This window comes from Carassius auratus, chromosome 43 (assembly GCF_003368295.1).
Source record: "Carassius auratus strain Wakin chromosome 43, ASM336829v1, whole genome shotgun sequence".
NCBI classification, from domain to species: domain Eukaryota; kingdom Metazoa; phylum Chordata; class Actinopteri; order Cypriniformes; family Cyprinidae; genus Carassius; species Carassius auratus.
In genome coordinates this window covers 8,237,472-8,253,661 of record NC_039285.1, presented here as the reverse complement: position 1 = coordinate 8,253,661, position 16,190 = coordinate 8,237,472, and positions in this window count along the sequence as shown.

Here is a 16,190-nt window from a genome sequence, read left to right as displayed (position 1 = left end):
ATCTTGAAGGTGAAGATGTTGGATGTGGAGGTCCTGGGCTGGTGAGGTTACACGTGATCTGTGGTTGTGAGGCTGGTTGGATGTACTGCCAAATTCTCTGAAACACCTTTGGAGATGGCTTATGGTAGAGAAATGAGCATTAAAATCATGGCCAACTGCTCTGGTGGACATTCCTGCCGTCAGCATGCTAATTGCACGCTCCCTAAAAACTTGCAACATCTGTGGCATTGTGCTGTGTGATAAAACTGCACATTTTAGAGTGGACATTTATTGTGGCCAGCCTAAGGCACACCTGTGCAATAATCATGCTGTCTAATCAGCATCTTGATATGCCACAACTGTGAGGTGGATAGATTATCTTCGTGAGAAGTTCTCACTAGCATAGATTTAGACAGATTTGTGAACGATATTTAAGATAAATAGGCCTTTTGTGTACATAGAAAAAGCCTTAGAACTTTTAGTTTAGCTAATGAAAAATGGGGGCAAAAAACAAAAGTGTTGCATTTATCATTTTGTTATATATATATATATATATATATATGATAGTAAAAAAAATATTGTGGGGTTACATTTGCACAACAATATAAAGACTAAAACCATCACAATAATTAATTAAAAATAATTAAAAATTAAAAGTAAAGTAAAGTAATTTGTATTGCAATTGCATTTCAATTGCAGAATATCGCTATGGACTTTTACAAGATTCTTCTTTAAATGTCCTAAGGTTATGTTCTACAAGAGTTATAAATACATACTGAATATGTTCTAATTTGTCTATAGTATATGCACAAATGGATGGGTCAAATGTTGAGTCAAGTTTTTTTGTCCATGCCTTGCAGAGAGTGAACTGGAAGTAGAGTAATTATTTGTGGTGAGTCGAGGGCCCTGGGGGTTGCAGGGTGGGTGGAGAAGGCATGGGGTGCAGTGAGATGGAAAGCACGCCAGTCCCGCTCACACTTGATGCTCAGTGAATCTGAAAGGTCATGTCATGTTTTCTGGCAATTGACTCAATGGGTTTGGATTCTGCAGCATAAGGCTGGTATGATGTTTTGTGTATGTGTGTGTGTGTGTGTGTGTTTGTGTGTATGTGCTTCTGCTCCACACATTTACTGGGAAATGTGCCCCTGGGTTGTTTTTCGCATTGACCTTATTACCCTGCACTGTGACGAGCTTGCCACAGAACTTGCTATCTCTCTCACACACACACACCCTCCCTCTCTCTCTTTTAGGTTGTTTTTCTCCATCTCTCCACCTCAAGATCACATCCAACAATAAAAATAATAATTAAAATGTCAAACAAAGAATTTACATTTAATGTAGATAAAATACTTATAATAACCAATGTGCTCAAATGGTAAGATAAAAAGCCATTAATGAACTGGGCTTAAATCATTATAACTGGTAATAATAATAATAATAATAATAATTCCTTACATTTATATAGCGCTTTTCTAGCACTCAAAGCGCTTTACATAGACAGGGGGTATCTCCTCAACCACCACCAGTGTGCAGCATCCACCTGGATGATGCGACGGCAGCCATAGTGTCATACAGTAGATCTATGCATTCTGGCAAAACAGCTTTCTTCAGGACTCCGCCCTTCAGTTTTGATGGAACGTGTAGATCTACTTTTAACCAGTTGTAATGATTTAATCCCAGTTCATTAAAGGCCTTTTATCTTAACACGTGAGTGCCTTGGAAGTTTTTGGTCTACATTAATTGAATTTTACCTTCATTACATCCAATGAGCAGCAGTGGTTATATAAAATCATCCGTGTAGTAGACTATACTCTCTGCTTCTGGTTCTTGTAAAATAAAACAAACAAACAAAAAAAGTAGATTTATTGAATTGTTTAAGAAGCCTCACCGAGCAGATAGAACAAGGAGTGGAAGGTAAGACTGCAAAGAAAAGCATTTTTCAAACCCTGTTGCTCTAAATGAGGGGAGACAAACACAGAGTAAGGGCAATATTAGCACATTTAACTATCGCCAATCTCAATCATCAAACACATGCAGCTCAAACGCATCCAGCAGCCAGGCTAAACCTCCATAACATGCAGGACCTCCATCTGCATTTGGCTCCATACTCTGATATATCTCTTGCCTTGCAGCCATTTCTCAGAGTGTAATTTACCAGAACAATGTAATTTTAACCTTTCCCCCTGCCTCATCATCAGGGACTTAAAGTAATTTCACTGGAAATGAAGTAACACACCTGTGTCTTTTACGGCAGAGGAGACACCATGAAAGCCGAATGGTTCTGTTAAAAAGGATCCTCTTCATCAGAATGAATCCCAATTGTGCGTGCCGTGTTGTGTGAGCTAAATGTTAATCATCCTGAAAGCTATGTTTGAATGCATTTCCGTATGGATTGAGCATTTAAACTGTTGCTATTGGAATTTAGAATTCATTGGAATTATGAAATGTGAAGATAAGAGATCCTTTGAAGATCATTTTTTTAAGAGCACTTACATTATTTTTCTGTTAAAACATTCTATTCTAAACCTATGCAGACCATCCTCTTGTAAAATACTTTATAGTAATAAATATAAATATTTGACAGTTCAATTATAATTTACGAAATATGTTATTTGTAGCCATTTATATCAAACTAATTGCCACACCTGCTTATCATTTCTCATGTAAACACCATGTATTATAAAAAAAAGAGTCTGAAATCTCATATAAATCGTATACTATTGAAATCGTGTGCTCATTAGCTTCATGTTTCATGCATAGAAACATTTTTCTGGGCTTCTTATAGAACAGAAGAACACAGAATGGTAATGGATCAATACAGTGATCACGGAAGAGAAAACAGGTAGACAGCACTGGAAACAGCTGATGCAAATCAGATTGTGGAAATCAGTGAAAATTAATATTTCTCAAAATGTGCACGCTGATCAATAAAAAAAAAAAGAACTTACATGGATGAATCGTTCAAAGAAAAGATCTATAACATGCATTTACAAAAAATATATTGGTCATGAATAATTGAATAATTTTCGTTTTTTGTCAACATATTTTTTCACTGATGACGGAGACGATAGCAAACTAAAACTTTTTTTGAATGAAAAAAATTATGATGTAAATCTATTGACATTTTCGTCAACGAATAAAAATGTGACGAAAATGTTAGGGATAACAGTTTTATCTATCATGATAAAACTGTAATATCAAACCAATATAATAATAATTTTTTTTTTTTTTGAGAAATGCTTAATAAATGCACTGTAACTAAACCCATCAGATTTTAGCCAACTAAATTAACTGTAGATTTAGTAGACTAAAATCTTATGATATTTAGTGGACTAAAACTGGACCAAAACAACTCAGATGACTAAAATATGACTAAAACTAAATGGTATTTTGGTCAAAAGTCTATGACTAATACTAAATCAAAATTTGCTGTTAAAATTAACACTGTTTTATTGCATGGCATATTTAATGTATACAGATTGGCTCAATACATTTCTGTCTTTCTGTTTCCTAGCGTGATACTTTAATTTTAATTGCCTCACTGTAACACAGATTTTTTATTTATTTTTATTTTTATTTTTTTGTGGCAATCAACATCACACCACAAGTGCTGTGGTTCGAGCTTAACTTGTATTGAACGCTGAATATTTAAAGGTAATTGTTTGTTATTCATGCTAATCTCTGTCTCTCTCTCTCCATGAGTTTGGCCTCAAGATGCATGTCTCTCGCTCAGCTTCTCAGTGGCAGAGCTCCAGAATCACTTAGATCATTTTACCTAGGGCACAGAAAGGGCAAAAAGAAGCCACTGACCCCCACTTGCCTATGCAGGAGTTTACGCCTCGCTGACTTTCCTGGTGTGACATTTTCCCCCACATCTGCCCTCCCCCTACCCACAATTCCCTCTCCGACCAACTAGCACAGCACAAAGGGGGAATAAAAAAGCTCCGAACGATCATTGTCTGCACAGATATCAATCAAGTGAACAGCAACCTGGGTCAATCTGCTGTCACAGCATTCACAACTCACCACTATGGCACTCATGCAAAATGACAATAATGACAAAATGCCACAAGTGATATCACATCTAATAACCTTTTTAAAGGTAAATAATAGAAGAAAGAGTAGAACTTGTGTCCATCTTGCTTCACCTGACCGCGTGCCACATTTTCACAAGACCTGAAGGTCCTCTTTTCTCTGTGATGACAAATATAGCCTCTTCGGCAGGTCATGAGATGGTCATGACATTATTAAAAGATCAATTGTGCCTCTAAACATCGCCGATCTACTGTACAGCTACGAACGTGACAGATGGGACTTATGTAGATATGACTTTAATATCTATTTAAAGAGGTTTTACTGACAATGATCTAGTGAGACAAACACTTTTGAAACCTATGGCTTTGACAAAGCCCTGACCCGAGCCAAAGTGACAGCTGTGCTGATGTAGCTTATTCCAGAAAATGTGGATTGATTAGGAGCAGGAAAGTCACGCATGCCAAGAACTGAAATACTGGAAAAATAAATTAAATACATTGTGACAATTTTTCATGTTTTTCAGTTCTTGTGTTCCTTTGGGTCATTTTATAAATATTTCCATATAACAAACCAAAATAGTTTGTATGAATAAATATTACTAGGGTTTGATATTTTAAATGTACTGCACTGTAAGTTTTTTTTTTTTTTTTTGATGCTTGTTTTTGAAAGTATTATTTTATTCTTACCAAGGCTGCATTTATTTGAATAAAAAAAAAAAAAAAAAAAAAAAACAATAATATTGAAATTTTACAATTTAAACTAGCTGTTTAACTTTTTAATAAACTTAAAATGTAATTTTGGGCCCTGCATTGTGGGGAAATTTATCTCATTTGTGGTGGCATTTTTACTCTTAGTCCTGCTTAACATTTGTCTTCACTGTGAATAATAAATTATCAGAAAAATGTCACAGAAAATTCAATATTAATGAAGGATTATGAAATAAAACATTATCGGGTTTGCTGCAGGTCTGCATACTTTTGCAAGTATATAGAGAAAAAAAAACTATATTACCTCAAGTGTTCAAGTGTGCCTTGTATACCATATACATTCTGTCTCATAGGGATGAGTAGCATCTTTAGCTTTCAGCAAGCTTTGAGCATCACAGACATTAATGGAGCAAGTGTTTTAAAAGGTAACATATAAGACTGATGATGTAGACTAAGAGCTGGCATGGCAGATCCTTCTTGTGGCCTCCAGGGAGGGCAATTTTGAGTGCTTGTAGACCAGATATTTAAGGGGCACTGCCACGGTTGAAGAGTTTAGATTTTCCACATATTCTATAAAGCCGGAGCTAAGGGAATTGACTGAGGAGACGGGAAGTGTGTGGACTAAAAAAGCAGGGCACACTGTACCGGGATCAACACGTGTCTGCAAAAGACTAAAGGTTCTGCAACAATCTGTTCCACTTGGTCCGCTGTAGTGCTGTGACTTCGATTTCTGGACTGCTGTTGAGAGGCTCCTAACACTCAAGCACATGACCGCCCTTCTCAATGCCACCCCACCTTCACAAATGTGAGGGTGTGTGTATAAGGACAGGGAGCTGCACGTAAATCTGTGCAGTTGGTGCTGAAAAGTGCTGTTCTCTCTGCCCCCTGTCTAGGGTGGGATGAACATCTCTGCAGTTTGGCAGTGCTGAAAAAAGACACTTTCAATTGGGGTCAACAGGACCCCTGCCTCTGGATCTGAGATGGCAGCCATGACGAGGGGTAATCTCAGGATGAGGAAATAATTGGTTTTCTGGAGGAAGAGTCGGCTGTGTGCTGTGGAACACTAGGGGTCAGTGGAAGTCCACAAAACCCTTCCAAGTTTGTGTAAACCTGAGTGTATGTTCCTTCATATATAGATGTACTGATGCAGCGTGGATCACAGTAGACAGATCTGTGGGGAAAAGATGAATCATGTTAAAACAAGCTCCTACTGCCTCACATCAAGCCATAAACCAACATACTTAATATTATTATCGTCATCATTTTTACCATAGTCACCATGATGCTTATTAAGGACGCAAGTATCTGTAAACTATTAGTCAGTGTACTTTATTGTCCATACAATTTTTTTTTCTGCTTATTTTTACATATACAGTAGATTACCTTTTGATATCATCTGGCACTCTTAAAATCAATCTTAAGTTACATTAGCTGATGTGCGAATGTACAAAGTTTTTTTTTATCAGGGTGAATTTGTGGATATACTTTTGTGGAATATAATTAGTGCATCGCTAATGTTTTTCATACTAATTATAGATATTATCCAAATGTCTTGATATTACATTAAAAAAAAAATATATGCAAATTTAATATCAGCCATGAATCATTTGCCATTTGCCAAACATTAAAGGCATCACAAACTACACTACAGTTTATTGTTTTAAATGTCATTTTGAAGCAATAAGCAGCATTATTTCAATCTGTCTGGCAAGCCAATAGGAATTCCCCGTGTTACTCTTGTCTCACCTCCCTTTCTTCTTGCCTCTCCCTCCATTTTGCTCTAGAGTAATTATGCTGGGGTTTATAGAGCATTTTTACCATCCTGCTCCTGTACCTCCAAAGTGGTTTGCTAAAAGAGTGGTGGCATGGGGCTGTGGTAATTATCTAATTGTTTGAGATTTGTCTGTCTTTGATTTATGGTGTTGCATCAGAGCCTGACCTGGTTTATAATTAGGTCCTGCATTCTGTAGGTTTGCATTCTCAAACAGCTGCCTGCCCAGCTTTTGCCTAACCAGAAAAATATGATCCATCATTTTAGAACAGACACACCTCTCTTCTCTCTTTCTAAGCGGAGAGCTGCAGACTCTATCTTTGCTTACTGCAAACTGCACCATATTTCTTCATCACCACTGTGTTAAAGATGCTTGGAGCATTTCGCCATCATCTCTGGCATATTGGTGCTTAGGTTCCCCCTCCTCATCAGTTCTACCTGCCAGACTGAGACCGCCTATCTTACTAATCTGTCTTTGGGGAGAACGACAACAGGAGCTGCCAAAGGATGCAGCAACCCCAGGCCCCATAAATCCCACCGGCACCCGATTACCCAGTTCAGGCCACAGAGTCAAAGAACTGGGCATTAAGTGGAGCAAGTTGCTTGGAACCAAGGACAAAGCTGACAGGAAACATAAGGCCCCCACAAGCGGCCCAGACATGAAGAATAGATCCACTCGTAAGGAGGTACACTACACGGATGAGACAGCCCCTCTCAAATTAGCACTGAGACTGCTGCAATGCCGGCTGATGAAGAGACACGCGGCTGCCACTATTTGTGCCGCTAAGGCATTCATCAAATTAATTACTGCTGTGCCCAACCACCTCTGATACTTCTTTATTTTGAGTCCTGTAAATGGGGCCTCAGTCGAGTCCTGACAGGGAGTCCTAATACACACACTGCCTCTTCTCCAGCAACATAATTAATTGAAAACTTTGCTTCCTTGACAAATTGGAATGATGAATCTATCTTCTATGAATAGCTTAAGGAGAGAGAGAGAGAGAGCTGTGAAGAAAAATGCATAATCAGTCAAAAATGTAGACGCAACATCTCTCTCGCTGGCTTTGCCATGTATTGAGAGCCATTAGGGCTGAGAAGAGCAGTGGCGCTGCGAAAAGACTGACTCTCCTTCCATCCACATCTTGATTGATAACTTTGGCTCTTCGATTTAATAGAGCGGTCAAGGTGGAAATCATTTTAAATGAAAAAGTACATAAAGACATCATAGTCAACACATAATACATTTATGTATGCAAATGTACCTTTTACTGGCTAATGAGGATGACAAGCCATTTCAAGAAACACTGTAACACATCTCTTGATTAATTACATTGATATCTTAACTTACAGTATAAAGGCACTGGTGTACCCCAGAGTTGCAGTACATCCTCCAATCACCTTCACTAAAGAGCAATAGAAATTGATAGGTGAGGTGATGACATAATAAGAGAGCCATTCAAAAAGTCAGAGTACATCAAAGTCAATCAAGTCAAAATACATTAATCATCATCAATCATCATCATATTTTTTAAATTTATTATTACTATTAATATTATAATTTGTATTATTATTGTTTTTATACTATGCAATTTGGTATCTCCATTAGGAATTTATGACCTCGTTGGCTCAAATAACTTTATACTCTCTGATTTCAATTCCTGCAAAATCACATTTATAATTTCATAATTATAATTTTATAATTTTACAATTCATGTTTAAATGTGATAAAAAGTGTAAAATGCCCACCTATTTATTAATAATTTGTTATTATAATTTATGAACTGTTTATCAAGTGGAAGAAATTACATGGTCTGATATGTTTTATTTACTATATAGTATTATAAATACATATTTTAAATTAATGTTGTTACCCAATTTCTTACAGCACCGAACCTTCATTTCTTTACTCACATACATTGCTTACACATGCAAAGAAAATTCACAAAAGCATATAAATCTAACTGCTACAAATCAAAATTATTGTTATGGGTTTACCAGAGCAAATGGACTTTTGTTAATTTATACAGTACTTAAAAACAACATCATCAACAACAACAACAAAACAAATACCTCAGTAATTTCTTAATATTAGCTGTTAGTTTTTTAACATACAGTAACACATTTATAGATTTAATGAATGTCACAGAATGTCTTGTGAGAATATTCAGATTCATTTAAGAGTATGCGTGACCAGAGTGGACACCCTTATAAAGCATGAGCAGGTGGATGGAGGTGAATTATTAAAGTAGCAAGGAGGCACTTAAACTCATGTGCGTAGAAAAGTCACAATCCCCAAACAACTCCATAGTGCTGGGTTTATACGAAAGGGATGTAAAGCCCCTTACACGCTTGTTTAGTCAAATATTTTGTCTAATCTGATAATGTTTTCAGCTACCAGAAATAATGTACTTTTTTATTCCAGAGTCATGGAAATGTTTTTTTTTTTAGCCACCAGAAAAAAAAAAAAAAAAAAAAAAAAAAATTTTTATATATATATATATATATATATATATATATATTATCCCAAAGTCATATAAAAATGCTTAGTTCTAAACTATGTGAAAAATAAAACAACAATAGTTCAGCCGAAGTGACATTAGATCTATCATGTGCAGGCTATGCATTTATGTACATGTGCACTATGTGTTTGGTATTTGCTTTTGTGGTTTTCCTCACAGGCATTCAGTATATATGTGTTTGTGACCAATCATATATGTCTATGCAGGAAAACATGAGAAGGTTGCAGATGTGAAGGACACACCTTTTCCAAAGTAAGTAGTCATCCTTAATAGGCAGGGGCCTGTTCGTGAAATATGTGAGGCAAACTGGTATGTGACATTACTGTCATCCCCAGGGAGGCCGGCAGACTGATTTCAGTTCAGAGAGAACCTAGACAGGACTACAGAACTAAATAAAGTCTCAGATGGATGGAACTGAACTCCCACTAGAAAAACTGCAAGACAATGAGATTCCCTGTGCCCTCTGAGAAATGTTTACATACTCTTCGAACACATATACACACACACTTATGAAATATATACAACATTACCCTTTTATGACTGTGCAGTATTAGGGATATAAATAAAGGGATTGTAATGATTATGTTCTGAAGTCTTGTTATTAATTTGCAATATTGTTAGAAGAGGCTTAATTGTATTCAATCTAATGTAAAATGTGGCAAAAATAAAAACAAAAAAAATTCCTAAAAAGTTGTTTATAGTATCGTCCCCTTGGATTTATAAGGTTATATCTGCATTCCGAATAGTTTTGAGATATTGAGCTTCAAAGTTTTTGCATTCCATATGACTGTAGAAAAACTGTCAGATAGAACCTTATAATTCCAAGGGGATGATATGACTTTATCTTTATTCTCATGGCATTTTAGCAATAAACAATTGCATTACTTGTATTGTATATTCAATTCTAATATAACTATAATAGATTTTATACATGAGGATGATTAGAGAAGATTTCTGTGGCACTGTATCGTTTAGTTCTTTCAAGGCTTCATTTTCATGGGCTAAACCGTCTCTGGGATCAAGTAAAATCCTTTTTTATGAATTATTATTATTTTTATTATTATTTTATTCAAAAATAGTACATGTTTTTTTTATCCTTACCATACATTTATGTAAAAAGACATATACAAAAAGTGTAAAAGATAAAATCAAATAATACATTATTATTATTAGAAATTAAGAATTAAAACAGAAAACCAAATGATTTATTTATTTTCACTCTCCATTTACTGTGTTTCACTGGCAGTTCCCCTCAGGTCTCTAGTTAAGCTGCTTTCTCTCAGTCTCATTGTCTCATTAGGAATCTTCTGAATTTTAGATGAAGCAATGATCCAAAAGCTCTGAAAACAGAGCAGTTTAAACATAGGTTCACCCACCTGCCTTTTCATTAAAATGTGGGTGACTGTCATCTCCGAGTGCATTGCTTAGACTTAATCTGCCTGCTTGAGCAAGAGCACTATACTTTTTCACACACCTAACTATATAATATTCCATGTAAATTTAACCATCTGAGGCCCTGTAGCTTAGAGCGGTGCAGAACAGGGGGTTGCTGGGTTCATAAATGAATAAGAATCTCCAAATGAGTTTGCTGACCTCTTAAACTCCATGAAATTAATATAAGCAGACATCCTGGATGCTGCAGGGCTGCTGCGGTGCTGGGGGAAGATCACTTAAGCTCTCAGAGTTCCCTGAAACTTTTATAAGCTGACTTTTCAAGACACATTGTTGCGTTTTATTGATGGTGACAGGGAGCAATATGAAGGCAGATAAACCTTCAGTGACTTCACTTAACCCCTCATATAAGAATGGAAAATTCAGGCATCACAGCATGTGGCGTCAACTCCTTTCCGACTGCTGGAAACACAACTCTTTGACCCTGTGTCCTTGATTTGAGCATCCCACTTGCTTCCTCTAAGCCAATGAAAACAAACACAGCTTCTGTGGAAGTGGTGGAACAAACACAAGGTGTTTTTGAGACCTGGTGTTTGACGGTTGACAGCCAGCTCATTTTCCTATCTGTCACAGACCCAGGGCTTCCAGCAGTTATCGGAATAGTAATGCTGACACATAATGTTTACTCTGTCTTTAGTTAATGCATTTGGGATGCTTTTTGTTTAGCCAGTGTATGGTGCCAGCTGAGTTTTTATAATCACACTTGAGAGTGGACAATTTATACACATGTAAATAAAAGGAGATTGAAGCCTGAGTGTAATCAAACACTTCAACAACATGCTTTTCATTTGCATGTGTAGTGCAGCTTTTAAAAACTGCCGGCATGCTCTTTAATACATGAGATGAATAATTGTTTTCCTATATAAACAATTTCAGTGAAAGAATGAATTCTCACAAAAATGAAAATTCTGTCATTAAATAATCACCCTCATGTTGTTCCTCTTTCAACAGCTTTCATATGTGCGCAGCACTGAAGGTTATTCATTAGAGCGTGTTGAGTCACAGGTTAAGATACTACATAAAGTTTCCTTTACAGGTGAAATAAAACGTCTCAGGTTACAAATGCCTCAGGTGTGACAGGTGTCTGAAATCAAATATCAACTCACAGCAATCATGCTGACCGGCGACAGCCGTGAATCATCAGCTTGAATGATGAGCGTGCGACCTGGACATAAAAAGGGCGCCTTGAAACCATGACAATATCCTTTCGTCTGAAGGGACTGTTTGGCAGGCAGACCCTGAGGCATGACTGGGAGACGTATTGTCTCGTTCCCTGTTCTCAGGGAACCAAGGTTACATTTGTAACCTGAGACGTTCCCTTTCGAAGGGTACTTCGACAATACGTCATCGACGCTATGGGGAACGAAATACCCACACCACAACTGTCAGAACCAGCAATTCAATGAACGCTAGAACCACTCACCCTCAGGTCACACAGGGCTGTCAGTGACAGCACTCCCTACGGTCATAGCCCAAGCTATATGATACCACAGAAACCCTCCATAAACATAGTTTAGTGAAAGGTCTACCTGGGCCTGCTCAAGGGCCTAGGACCACAACTTCAACTTCTTAGAAGGGGTCCCTTCTAGGGAATGTGGCTAGGGAACCCGAGGGAACCCCTGCCAGTCACTATTCAGGGGAATGTACCACCTGAAATGCCACCAGGCAGGCCTGACCTGGTGTCACTACATAAGACACTACAGACTGGCCACTTCCTGTCTGTCCGAAGACAGAGCCTCTGGACACTTGCCTTTAGGAAGGCATCCAGCCCGAGGAACTGCGGAGCAGGCAGTGAACCATTTGGCCCGGATCTCAGAGACGGGATATCCTGGAGAGTATGACTCAGCATAGTGCTTTACAACCCTTGCCAGCGAGGGGAGTTTCTCTACTCGATCCACGGATCTACCCAGTGTTTGTGTTTCAAAAACACTGAGGAGGCCTGTGAGGGCCTAAGGACTGATCTAACTGGGAGGCCTCATGAGAGGCCTACGACCGACTGACCAGACTCAGGAGACCACATACTCACATTGACCCTCAGTGAGGGGAGCATAAGATCTACCTGGTAGGCAACCAGGCTGTAGCAAGATAAAGAGGTTCCAGGAGGGAACCCGTAGCAGAGAATAAAAATTTGAGCCGAGCCAGGGCGCAAGCTCACCTTCTGTAGCTGCCTGATAAGGACTGCTAAACTGAAAGTAAGCGGCCACTAGCTTACAAAACCCAGAATCACCGTGAAACTACTCCCAGGGAGACCTGGAGAGGCCTACTACCTGACAACCACAGTATGTGGGAGCTCACCTTCAGAGAGGCCTGGTGAAGCCTACTACCTGATAACCACAATATGTGGGAGTTCACCTACAGAGAGGCCTGGAGAGGCCTACTACCTGTTACCAGATAACCACCTTAAGTGGAAACTGAAAGTAATTTGGAACTCAACTCCAGGGAGGCCTGGGGAGGCCTACTACCTGACAACCACAGTATGTGGGAGCTCAACTTCAGGGAGGCCTAGTGAGGCCTACTACCTGATAAACACAGTGCAGGAAAGCGTACTTTCAGGGAGGCCTGGAGAGGCCTACTACCTGAAAAACCATAGCTGATAGTGAGCCAGACTGGCAGTCCAGTTGACTGTCTTTGGGGCTTTGCCTTCAGGGAGGCCTTTTGAGGTCTACTACCTGACAGTTCAAAGAAGCGGAAATTCAACTACTGTACCAGGGCCAACCACCGAAGGTGAGCTGGCCTAGGAGCCCTATTGGGGGCTATTCGGTCAAGGAGGCCTGCTGGGGCCTACTACTCAACCGTACAGCCTTCACAGCAGAAAGCTGTTACTACAGCATCCTGGTACCTAATCACATTGCCACAGGCAGTGTACTCAGCAAATAGCAACACCCTTATAGCAGGGGAGTACAACATACGCCATTAGGGGCCTACCTACTAAATGCATAGGCGTCAGCCCATGGCAATGCTCTGGCTTCAAAGGGAGCGGAGTTCAAAAACCGGAATGAAATGTAGTTTAGAACTCCCTGCTCAACCGGAGCCATCGTGGTGTGAGGTAGATAAATACAAAGGTGAGAATGGACTACTCACAACTACCCTGAGTTAGCGGGGGAGTAACAACCATATGCCCCTGCAATGTTAGACAGGGAACGGGCCTGCAAGTGGCTCCAAGGGTTACAGGGATTTGTCTTGCGCCCAGTCTAGGGGAGCGGGGGTGCTAAATTACAAGCCAACCCACTTCAACCCATTGGTCGAGCGATTAGCTCAACGGGCTGAGTAGAGCCAGCTCTAGAGGCCCAAACATCTCTGTTCAGACAGCCAGACTGATCCTACCTCAGCTACCACCCTGCATTACTCTATCACCCCTGAATGTAGAGAAAGGGGCGGGCCTTGGCCAACAACTCCCATTTAAGGGAGGAGGCTGAAATCTAGGGGAGGAAGTCTAACACATAATGAATGTGGCAGCTATACTTAGCAACACACCTCCAACATCCCTAGCATAGCCTAGGCCAGCTACAGAGGCGGCCCGGATGAGAGCCGACCTACAAGCATAGATCTACCTGAGGGCTCGGAGGAGCCACAGCCTGCTTGATTGAGAGGCTGTGAAACACTCAACCTACTGAAACCCTACAGAGCTCTGGGGAGCGAGTACTCAGGATACCAATGTCACAAACCGATAGGCAGGACATCTATCTGAAGATCTATCTGAAGCGCCAGCGTCAGTCTAAACCTAAAGCAAAAAAGTTTTTTTTATTTTTAATTTTTTTATTAAGACCAACTACTCTACCCCTGGGTTGCTAATAGCCCTGAGGCTAAACAGAAATGAGCGGTGGCCCACCACGCATATAAAATGTTATGACAGGAAGGCCATCACATACTCAGCACAGAAGCCAAATCTTCTTTGAGCTTCTTTCTAATTCGTTCTAGCCACCAACTGGAGGAGGCTTCAGGGCCCTAAAGTCCATACTTTAATTGCTCCTCTAAGAATGACCCCCTAGGTCTATACAGGGAACAAGGTCTGTAGAGAAATACAATCAGTGTTAGTTATACACACAGAATTTTACAAACCAAAAAGTTCACCTGCGGCGTGCGGAGTGAAGACTCGCCAGAGAGTTCTCAATGAATCTGGGGTCCACCACTTTACACATGCCTAAAAGAGGCGCTCACATCAACCAGTTGCTACGGCGGGCCATCAGAACATAGTTCTCATCATAAGGCCCATCCCCAGAGCTGGTGTAACGTAAACGCCTGGGGAGTCAAGAAGAGGGAGAGGGCTGGTAGAAAAGGCCCTCCAGGGAGATCAAACCCTACTTCCGCTGAGCGTTGCAGCACTTGTGCTTAATGACCTCCCTTAAGTCCCTCTTTTTGCGGGAGGCTCGCCTCCTCTGTGTCCTACTCCTCCATGGAGGGAGGGCACGAGAGGCGACACTAGACCTCTGGTCCTGCCTACGGTCCTCAGACCAAGACGGACCAGGTCCTCCCGCCTGCCTGGGCTGGGGCCCGGATCTCAGCGGTATACAGGTCTTAAATGCAGCTGAGGGCGCCTTCGCCTCCCTAAACTTTCCAAACACCGCCTCAACGGAGGTGTCAAAAAGTTTAGCAGGCGAAACTGGTGAATCAAGGAGAAGGGGTTTTTCTTTCTCCCCGATATCACCCAACTTGAGCCACAGATGCCTCTCTGTGGCCACTATCGCCGCCATCGATCGGCCGATCGCGGCAGCAGTCTGTTTAGTGGCCCGGAGGGACAAATCTGTGGTCCGGCGCAACTCAGCGACCGCCTCAGGGGACAGCCCTGCCCCCTGGTCGAGATCCTGCAGCAGGTCAGCTTGGTAGGCTTGGAGCACTGCCATGGTATGAAGGGCAGCACCAGCCTGACCTGCTGCCGTGTACCCTCTACCATTCAAGCAAGCCGTGGTTTTAAGGGGCTTGGATGGCAAAGTCGGAGCTTTTAGTGTCGACACCCGCCCAGAAACGAGATAGTTCACAAACGTCTCGTCAACGGGCGGCATCGACACATAACCCTACTCACCGATCCCCTCAACATCAGCGAAGTTAACCCCGCTGATGTCGATGAATACGGGCAGAGTACGGTTTCTTCCATGCCCTCTCGATCTCTGAATGGAGATCAGGAAGGAATGGAAGGCTCTTCTGAGCTGGTGGTCTATGTTCAGGGAGAAACCGATCATCCAAACGACCGCGAACGATCTCTCCCTGAGCGCGCCGCCATGTCAACTGAAGTTTGTCAGTGGCGCGCTCCATAACTTCCACCAACTCTGCGTACATGGGGCAGGATGGCTGACGAGGTTGAGGATCTAAATCATCCCCCTCAGCCATTTTTTCCCCGGCCTGAAGAGCACTCGCTGCAGTATTAGTAGGAGAAAAGTCTCCGTCATCCACCTGCAGCTCACTCTCGTCAGCCGATGACGCGTCCGAGAGGTTAACGCCCCTCTCGAGACTGTCAACGAGCTCCACCTGGGAGCCCCATGAAGCGCGTCGCCACTCTGCCTCAGCATGAGCGGGACCCGATCCGCGAGGACCAGACGCTGAACTCTCTTCCCTCGAGAAGAGAGCCCGACGAGAGCGGAGCATTCTCATAGGAAAACGCTCACAATTTTCTCTCCACCCAAACAGTACACACACAACTCGTGAGTGTCACCCGGCGACAAATATCTTGGGCACGGGTCAGCACATTTCACAAAACTTTTAGGACTTGCCTTAGATGTGCATTTCATTTTC